The 9,266-nt window shown below is 35.7% G+C and overlaps 1 pseudogene; it reads right to left on the bottom strand.

The window, feature by feature from the left end:
- Nucleotides 1-1,749: 1,749 nt before the first annotated feature.
- On the bottom strand, nucleotides 1,750-1,953 carry LOC123610093 (annotated as a pseudogene).
- Nucleotides 1,954-9,266: the final 7,313 nt, after the last annotated feature.

Here is a 9,266-nt window from a genome sequence, read left to right on the forward strand (position 1 = left end):
AGAAGCTGTGTTGAATGTGTCAAAGAGGACTTCACTTATGCACTCATACTAAATAAATGACCATAAATGAATTGTAGAATAGCTTCCACAGCATTCCTAAGCTTTCTGGCATCCCCTTCCCACTCTCTCCCATGGGCTCTGAAATTGACTGGCTTAGATTCCAAAAGAATGGAGACAATGTGACCCCTCCCTTGGTCAAAGGGAGTAGTAGTAGCTTTAGGTGCCCGAAATGACAAAAATCTATACCCCACAGCAGTGTAACAAGGATAGAGATGGGGTGAATTCAGTTATTATCACCAGATGCCAATCATTCTTGCCAATCTAGCAAGGAGAGTTTTAACTTCAGGGCTAGTGTTTCAGGTTTTGACCTTTTACACATAATTCTTTACTACTTAATACTCTTGCTTTTAACTGATATTTGATGTTTAACTTGGATAAGCTAGGTAGCAAGATACTAGAGTGTTTCACAGAAAGGTTTGCCTGTTTGTGTGTTTTGTGTTTCTCCATATATAAACCAGTCTCTATATATAAAGCAGTTTAGGAGATTATTTGATATAGATTTTTGAGGACATCAGAGAACCTTCCAGAAATCCAAGATATTCAATGAAAATGTGCTCTATATCCCACTTAAAAGACAGAGTCTACCACGCTGCCCAAAGCCACATCTTCTACACTCTGCTATAGGATGCAGCTTGACTTTTCTAATGACTGGACTAAGGGCAGATAGGGAGACTGTTGAGAGGGTAATGATTGCTGTGTCAGGCTTACAGGAATTCAAGGAATGTAGAGGAGCCATGATTTCAGAGCTCCTGGAAGTCCTTGTTTCTTTCCTTCCCTTTTACCTTCCTTCCTTCCTCTCACTCTACTCTTACTATGTATTATTGTGGAAAGAGTAAGTAACTTGAAATTTGGGTCAAAAATCCTGGCTTTACCATTTCCTATTTGCTAGGGTCTTTCTCACATGTAAAATTGTAATGATACTCACCTCACAGGTTAATTTTGAGTATTACATACAACATTTGGGAAGTTGAGAATAGTCTGATGCTTAGCAAACCCTCAAAAACTAGGGCCACTAAAGCTTTCATCTGTTCAGATAATGCTGGAAACCCCTTTAATTTTGAAGAGGCCTTTTGATTAGAGATAAAAGGTGATAAAAATCAAGTCAATATGTTAATAGAGTCTATTCGAGATTTTGATGAGAGTGGAGCAAAGCTCAACTGGTCTTTAGAGATTTCTAACAGGAAGGCCTTTGGGTGGTGAATCTCACTTTATACTTTAAATTTGACCAGATTTCTTCAGAAAACTCAGTTGCAATGGGAAGAGATTTCAAGCAGTTAGGTTAGCTCTATCTAAAGAAATAATCAAACTAGGGTTTTCTCCTTTGTTTTTCCATCTACTTTTTAAAGAGATTGTAAGGATTACATATTAATGTAGCATTTTAAAGTATGTTATTTTTTAAAGATTTATGTAATCTCATTAATAAACAATAAATGACTATAAAAGAAATAAAAGGAATAAAAAATTAAGGTGATAATAGTGCCAGTGTTTATTGAGCTCTTATCCTTGCCAAACCCAGTTCTAAGTGTTTTCCATGTGTGAATCCATTCCATTGCACAACTTTATGATGTTAGATACCCTTACTGTTTCCATTATATAGGCAAGGAAACTGACTAGACCAAGGTCATAAAGCTAATACTGGCTCCAGAGCATACACTCTTATGGCCACATACATACCTAGTCTTCAGTTCCAAGTTATTGACTAATCAAGCAGATGGAATAGTTATCCCAGGAGTATTTTATCCAACTTAAAAGTCATAAGACCTTAGATTTAGGTAGCCAACAGACCTTAGATTTAGGTCTATACTGCATAATGTGAAAGGGGAGTTGGTAATTGTGTTGTTTATTCATAATCATATACTACACTTGATCTTAGCCAAAAGGCCGAGAAGCAATTATTCACAATCATATAATGTTAGAGCTCAAAAATATAGGGAACATCTAGCCAACTCCCTGATTTTACTCATAGATAAATTAAGACTCTTGACTCCAGTTATATAGTTAATTCGTAGCAGATCCAGTAGTAAAATTTGGGCTTCCTAACTATCTATTTTCCAGTTCACGCTCTTCTGCTCTATTCTATTGTATTATTATTTTTTTAAGTTTTTAAATTTATTTTTGAGAGAGAGAGAGTGAGAGAGCAAGTGTGAGGGAGGGGCAAGGAGAGAGAGAGAGAATCTCAAACAGGCTCAGCACTGTCAGTGCAAAGCCTGACTCAGGGCTCAAACTCATGAACCATGAGATAGGTCCCTGACACAGGGCTCAAACTCAAGAACTGTGAGATCATGACCTGAACTGAAATCAAGAGCTAGATGCTTAACCAACTGAACCACCCAGGCGTCCCTTTATTTTTGTATACTTTTACCAACATTTCCCTATTCCTCCAACCTTGCCCCCAGCAACTGGCAACCACTTTTCTATCTCTGTTAATATGAGTTTGATTTTTTTTTTTTTTTTTTTTTTTTAGATTCCACACATAAGTGATATACAATATTTGTATTGTCTTTCTCTGTCTGGCTTACTTCATTAGGATAATGCCCTCAGAGTCCATCCATGTTGTTATAAATGGCAGGATTTCCTTCTTTCTGATGGCTGAATAATATTTTAATGTGTGTGTGTGTGTGTATTTATATATATCTATATATCTATATATATCTATATCTATATATAGATATATATCATCTATATATATCTATATCCATATCTATATATAGATATAGATATATATCTCACATCTTCTTTACCCATTTACTTATTGATGGACACTTAGGTTGTTTGTATATATTAGCTACTGTGAGTAATACTGCAGCAAACATGGGAATGCAGATATCTCTTCAAGATAGTTATTTGGAAAAATAAATATAGTGATTTCATTTCCTTTGAATATATACCCAGAAGTGGGATTGTAGGACCATGTGGTAGTTCTATTTTTAATTTTTTGAAGAACCTCTGTACTCTTTTCCATAGTAGCTGCATAGTAGCTGTTAAATTTATCCTAGATATTTTCTCCTTTTAGATGCAATTGTAAATGAGATTGTTTTCTTAATTTCTCTTTTTGATGAGTCCTTATTTGTGTATAGAAAAGCAACAGATTTTTATATATTGATGTTTTACCCTGAAATGTTACTAAATTTGTGTATTAGTTCTAAAAGTTTTTTGATGGAGCCTTGGGATTTTCTGTATATGTTATGTGCAAATAGAGACACTTTTACTTCCTCCTTTCCAGTTTGGATGCCTTTTATGTATTTTTCATGCAGATTTGCTCAGGATAGGTTTTCCAGTACTATGTTGAATAAAGGTAGTGAGAGTGGGCTGGGCATTTTTGTATTGTTCCTGATCTAGAGGAAAAGCTTTTAGGTTTTCACCATTGAGTATGATGTTAGCTGTGAGCTTGTCATATATGGCTTTTATTATGTTGACATGTGTTCCCTCTATACCCAGTTTGTTGGTATTCTACAGCATTCTTGTAATAACAACACCGAAGACTCACTATGTGTTAAGTCATTGATTTATATTTTGCTATTTAATCATCCCCAAAATCTTATTAGATATTTTCACATTTGTTTTATAGGTGAGGACTTATATGGTCTATGTATGTATGATCCAAAGCTCATACTATTAACATTTACTTTAATAGAATAATATTTTATAAATCAGATTTATTACTTAATTTAAATAAATTGAGACCTAAAAGAGTCCAGTTTAGTTTTTTTCCAGGTTATTTGATGTAGCTCTGTCTTCAAGTCACTGAGTAGTAGTCCATCTCTCCGTAAGACTAAATTGAAAACATCAGTAACTTATGCTACCTGTTGTTCTTTCTTGTTTACATAAGAGAATGAAACAGAAGGTTCCACAGGCTAAAGCGCTTTTCTTCTAAGTGAAAATCCTTTCGTAAGTGAAAATCCTTTTGAAAGGTACTAGAAGCTATTTTTAGTTTCATGATTCATTCTAAGAGCCTTTGTTATTTAGGCAGCAAATGTTAGGAGCAGAGCTGAATGTCTTCAGTGTGTGCAATAAAGTCCAGCTGGTATCTGTGTGCTTTTCAAACACATGAATCTGACCACCATTCTGGAGGAAGTGGGAAATTTTTCATTGTATTCTGGTTGCTGCATAAACAGGATAAAATGACAGCCAAAATTAGGAAGCAGTACAGAATCCTGATAATTTTTGCAAATAATGCAGGTTTATCTGTTTCTGCTTTTCCTTTTGTACGTTATTGTTCTTCTTGTTTTGTATTTTCTCCACTCCAACTGCCCAGTTCAATTAACTGGTCATCAAATGATCTACTAGTAAGGCATATCAAAAGGTGCCATAATCCAAGAGAACCTAGTGGATTTACATACTGATACTTACTGATATTAAATACAAGTTAAAATTAAATATTGTTCATTAATAAATAATTAAATCAATTATAAATGAAAATAATAGTTTGTATTAATAAATTAATATCAAAGTGCAAATCATCTGGGCAACTGAAACTCTAAAGAAGAGGTGCAAAAGGAACAATATAAGCTGAACATTTAAACTAACTGCATTGACAATTCCTATTCAAATTTAAAGAAAAAAAACACACACACAAAAATCAACATTCACTTATTTCCAAAACTCCATATTTAGTAGGAGCCCTCAGGACCAATTACATGTGTTTGACTAAAGTCAAATGTTGATCTAATCTTCATGATATTTTATACTTTGGGTATAGCTTCACCATACCACAGAACCATCTAAAAAGCAAATATAAATTAATCACATTAAATTATATCTTATAAAATAATTTTATGCTCATTACAAATCATCCACTATCCTTAAGCCAAAACTTATCACACATCTTCACATCCACGTTGTATAAATTATTAATTGATGTTCAAAGGGCTTAGCTTAAATGAAGAAAAATTTAAGTACATTTGGAAAGGAAAGACTTTTTGCTAGTCAGTTTTGAACATGTACGTTTTAGAAATTAGGAACATACTTCTAATAACTGTAATAAACTAAACAACAAAAACAAAACTAGAAGTAAATATTCTGTGTTGTGTGATTCAACTCTGTGACTACCAGACTGGATTTGTGATGTTTCCTTAGTATGTGGACAATTTTTTTAAGGCTTAAGTGACAGTTCATATTTTAAATTACATTTTCCCTTAATAATGGCTATTTGATTACCTTTAAGATTTGAAGGTCTCTATAGAAGAATTCTAATCTATTTCAAACCCAGCACTTTATTTAAACCTCAGGAATGGCTCTTTAAATCAGAAGGAGATTTCATAACTCCAACAGTCTATGCTGGTAACAAGTTGTAGAAGATTGTATTTTCCAAGAAGGCTGCAACAGTAGCCTCCATCCCACACATTCTACTATAGTGTGGCCCTCCTCTTGAATCTCTGCTGGTTTATGATTACCTGATAAATAGTAGAATGCAGCAAAAGTGATGAATGTGATTTCCAAAGCTAAGTCAAAAGAGCCAATGTAACTTGTGGCTTGCACACCGGAAAGCTTGCTTTTGGAGCCTTCAGTTGCCATACAGAAATTTCAACTATCCTGAGACCACCATACTGGGCGGTAGCCCTAGCAACATGAAGAGACCACATGTAGGCACTCCAGTCAATTGCCCAGCTGAGATGCCAGTTAATAGCCAGCATCAACCACCATATACATATGTGAAGAACATCTTGAGATCAATGATATCCAGTAGGAATATAATATGAACTATATATATAATTTAAAATGTTCTATTAGCCACATTTAAAAAATTAAAAAGAAACAAGTGTAATTTATGTTGTTAATATATTTTATTTCACCCACTATATCCAAATATTATTTCAATATATAATCAATATACAAGTTATTAATGATAGTTTAAATTCTTTTTTTTTCATAATAAGTCTTTGAAAGTGTGTGTGTGTGTGTGTGTGTGTGTGTGTGTGTGTGTCTGTCTGTCTCAGAGCACAACTCAGTAAGGTTAGATATATTTCATGTGCTCAGTAGCCATCTGTGATCACTGCCTACTGTATTGGACAACACAGTGCCAGATGATTCCAGACTCCTGTCATCATGTTCCTCTGGCCTTCTGTCAGCCATGGAGTCTTCCCACCTGAGCGCTATGTAATGTAGGGGCCTCTCCATAGCCTAACTGGCAAGATGCATATTTTGAGCTGCTAAGTTTGGGGCAATATGGTGAGCACTGAGAGTGGAACATAGGTACCACTAAAAAATGTAGGTTAGGAGAACAGATGTGTTTTTGCCTCTACTTAAGCTTATTTTAGAGAAAGGCTAAACCATGGAATCTTAGAAGCCCCAAGAAAAGCCATTAATGAGCATTTATTCCAACCTCTTGCCCAGTGCCAAAATCATAAGATGATCCACACCAAAAAGTCTGTTCATCTTTCCTTGATTATTTACAAGCTCTACCTCACACACAAAAAATGTACTGGATTTTTCAGCAACTTTGATTTTTTTGAAGATTTTCTTTATATTAGATAAAAGTTACCTTGCTAATTCCTCTGCAGCACTTCTATTCTGGCCTCTGAGGCTGCATATCTCAGCTTGCTGATGTAACAGCTGTTCAGAGCTTTGAATATACAGATAGTGATTATACTTTCCCTACTCCTGTCACTCCACCCTCTACACCACCACCAATATTCCTTTTTCCAGGCTGAACATTCCAAATTCCTTCAGTTGTTCCTTTAAACAGAACTTTACTATAACTTTACTACAACAAACTTTACTATAACAAATTCCTGGCAACTCTCTACTTTACGACTCTTCATAAATCCCAAACCTTACAATATATTACTCAGAATAGAATATATGCTTCTGATATGGCCTGACCAATACACAGTTCAAGAAGACTGTACTACATGATGTACTTTCATGAAGGTAAATTATAATTGTTATTCTCAAAAGTTATTTTAATGAAGACAATGTTCTCTCCATCTGAACACACTTAATCCCTTAGCTGCATGCAGCACCTTAATATATCTTAGGAGGAACCCAGGACTTAGAAGAAATCTAAATGTGAGATCTATATAAATATAAGGTCCTTTTATTATTAAGTTAATATCAACCTAAGTATAGGCCTTGATGCTTATTTCCGTTACACTTTATCTTCCTGGTTTTGGCTCACCATCACAGCTCATGGAGAACTTCCCTTAAAATGTTACTCAGTCTGGTGGACTGATTCAATAAACATATACTAAGCATTTATTTTGTGTAAGACCTAGCATTATTGGTTCTCCCCAATGCCTTAGAAAGTCTGTAAAACTTTAAAAGTCTTTAGGTCGTCCATTAGTTGCTCACAGGTATGTCAGAGTTTTTTAATCAAAGAGAGTGATTTTATTCCAGCCTCAAGATGCTGTTCTTTATACCTCTTGATCCAGAACCTTGGGACAGGCTGCCCAGAACAGTGATGGCAGCAGTAGTAGCACCAGTAGACCTAACTTCACTTTCGGGGCTGGTATAAGGTCACTTGCTCTGTTCCAAAGCTCCTGAAGTCAAAGCAAGCTAAACATGTGGCAGAATAGAAGAGCCTTTTTAATTAGTAGAGGTAACAAATCAAATGACTGGGGGCACCTGGGTGGCTCAGTCAGTTAAGCATTCGACTTTGGCTCAGGTCATGATCTCATGGTTTGTGGTTTCAAGCCCCACGCTGGGCTCTGTGCTGACAGCTCAGAGCCTATAGCCTGTTTTGGATTCTTTGTCTCCCTCTCTCTCTGCCCCTACCCTGTTCATGCTTTGTCTCTTCCTCCCTCCCTCTCTCTCTCTCTCTCCCTCAAAAATAAGTAAACATTAAAAGAAAAATTGGAAAAAAAAAAAACAAAAAAACCTCTCGGACTCAGACTGGTACAGGGCCATAGGCAGTTAGGGGTCAGGAACTTATAGAGGGGGCTCCATTTCTTTGCAAAGCCTCTAGTGACACCAGACAGAGGAACAAGCTGCAACATTTGGGCTTATCATACCAGTACACAATATACTCCACTGAAAGAAACCCAAGAGAGGAGCACATTTTTCATGCTCTTTTACTTCATTTTTTTTCTGTCTCCTATAATGACATCTATATAAAGTATACCAACCTTAACTCTAAATTCACTGAAAACAATGTGGCATAAAATAGCAAGTTACTTTTCAGATTATGGTATGGCAAAGATATATTACTGATTTCTTCTCACCATCTCATGAATATTTGGAGGGACCTTATGTATCAGCTAGTAGTACACACTAATTTACAGGAGAGGATTGAGCTGGAGTGGGTTACTTAAGATTCACAGCAAACTAGCAACAGCACAGACTACAATTTTCTATCTAATGAATTTCCTCTGTGCCCTACTGATTAAGCAATTAAGGAGTTAAGCAGCTGAGAAGATCATATACACACACATATGCATACACACATTAAGTTGGGAGTGTGAGAGGAACTGGGACTGACACTTCTAATCTGATTCATGGTTGTTTCCCTTCATAAATGGGAACTGGATGGACCAGTTTTCTATTTCTGTTTTTTTTTTTTTTTTTTTTTTTTAAGCTGCAGTGAACTGACATTATTTAATGGATCCACTGTCATATAGCCCCGTCTTCATTTCATGCAGTGTCCCAAAATTCCATCAACATCTATAGAAATATGTGATCTTACATGACTCTGTTCTAAATGTGGGATTTAAAATAGAATTAACAAAGAAGAATAGGAGACAATTACGGAGCATTTTCCAGAAGAGGGGTGATCGTTAAGGGAGTAAGAGTAATGAATTTCTCTAGAGAAAGGAAGATAAAATGTGAAGCAAATAGCATCTAAAAATGTAAACCTGGAAACCATTAAGAGGGAGATGACAGACGAATAGTCTTGTCTGTAGTAGGGGGTGGATGTATGGGAAACTAGTGGAATGGTGTGTGAAAAGGTGGTTTTTGGTACAGTCTTGACACTACCTGGATTTGCTAATGTGAGCAGGCCACCTTTACTGCTTCTTGCACAGAACAACAAATCCAGAGTGAAAACAATTTGAGTACACTTTATATTTGTAGTATCTTGTGGCACAAGTTTCAAAGAAATGCACACCTCCCAAACATGGCGTTGATTAGGACTAATTAACACCAGCTTTATTGTACACCATAAGAGAGCAGAAGTGCTCAGACTTCACTTTTTCATCTAAATCACTCTGTAAAATCAAAACAAGTATTTAATTTGAATTGCCCTGTCAGGAATTCTAGAGACTGTGCATTTA

The sequence above is a fragment of the Leopardus geoffroyi genome, chromosome B2 (genome assembly GCF_018350155.1).
Source record: "Leopardus geoffroyi isolate Oge1 chromosome B2, O.geoffroyi_Oge1_pat1.0, whole genome shotgun sequence".
Lineage (NCBI taxonomy): Eukaryota > Metazoa > Chordata > Mammalia > Carnivora > Felidae > Leopardus > Leopardus geoffroyi.